Genomic DNA, 1575 nt, shown 5'->3' with positions numbered 1-1575 from the left:
CGACAAAACCCTAAAGATGAAGAAGAACACAGACTAAAAGAATCTGGGCATGAAAACGATTCAATCAAACTCTTCAACTACATCCCACTAGTGGCACTATAAAGAGTATAATATCATTAAGCATTAATCCAACCATTTATATTGTTCGTGCTATGACAAACAAGTAAAAAGAGTTTCCGCAATAGCCAATGACTTTGAATGCCGCTTTGCTTATGTACTGGTAGAATTTCCGGGCAAAAAGTGAAGCCTTTCTATCACCGTACAAAAATAAATCCAACCTCACTTCCAATTGTCTAGGTAAATGTCCATTGCTGATTAAAGTGTAATTGAGTGAACATGAGAGGCAACGTTTGCATAATTGGCATGAACACCAATACTACTCTAACATGAGAAGCTAGTACATAACTTTTGTGAACCATTGTCTAAATTAATGTACGTATTTGATCTGTGTTATATTACAAATTGGTTCTTTGCTCCTCCTTTTTTTTTTTTTTAGTCTATGTTCTTCTGCGTCTTTGGGGTTCTATCAATTTCTTTCATTGTTATCGAGCAAAGGGGATTTTGTTTTCTAGATTCTAAATTCTGAATTTCCTTTCTTTTATTTTAATTTGATTTGTTATGAAATTTTGTAACGCCACGTCACCTGCCACATCAATTAGTTATATGTTGACATCATATTTAGAATTGATCTAGACCATTGAATGTTTTAATATCTAATGGCTAATAAATAATGTCAAAATTTGTGTCAAATTTAATGTCCCTTGAACCATACCTTTATATATAATAATATTTTCATCCTTAATGAGTGGGGATGAGGACGAATATCAAAATATCATACCCGCCTCGTACCCGATTTAAGAATCCGAATACTGGGGATCCCCATCCCCGTTACCCGTTTATACTCGTATATCTTCCCCGTTAGGGTCGAATACTCGTGGGTACCCTACCCGTTGGGGATTATTGCCATCCATATTCACATTGTTCGATCTCCCTCGCCTAATTTAAGGGTTTCCTCTCCAAGATTGTAAATTTAATCTTCTCCTCAAATCTCTCCGGAACAATCTCCGGCTGAGAATTGTAGAAAGCACGCCATGTGCTCGGCCTGTGATGAGGAAGCTCTACAATACATGGCTTCCTTGACAGTCTGAAGATTCAGAAGTTTCGTGAGTCGGGGTCGTATACTGGCTTCTATTGCTTCAGAAGCAACACGTTTAGCAACTCTGAAAGCTTTTAGCTCAATATATATATATATATATAAATAAACGGGCAGGATCAGAAGAGGACGTCCGCAAACCAATAAAAGTGCGGACGTCCCTGCTTTTGCAGCGATCAAGCGCCGACGACGGCCCTTCTCTTCCCGGACAGACACCAGACCTCGATCGTGAGCTTCCTCTTGCCGGCGGACTCGCCGAATACTAGTTTGCAGCCGAGATTGATGTTGTCTGAAGTTTTGGGTGGAGGTTGCTGCCCAGACCTTCAACTCCGATCTCCATGGCCTTCATCTTCATGTTAAACAGGCCAGGGATGCCTCTGGTGTTCGTCCGGCAAGAGAAGGGAGGTCGTCGGCGCTTAATT

The sequence above is a fragment of the Fragaria vesca genome, unplaced genomic scaffold (assembly GCF_000184155.1).
Source record: "Fragaria vesca subsp. vesca unplaced genomic scaffold, FraVesHawaii_1.0 scf0512971, whole genome shotgun sequence".
Lineage (NCBI taxonomy): Eukaryota > Viridiplantae > Streptophyta > Magnoliopsida > Rosales > Rosaceae > Fragaria > Fragaria vesca.
The sequence above is the reverse complement of the archived record's forward strand: the minus strand, read 5'-3'. Positions refer to the sequence as shown.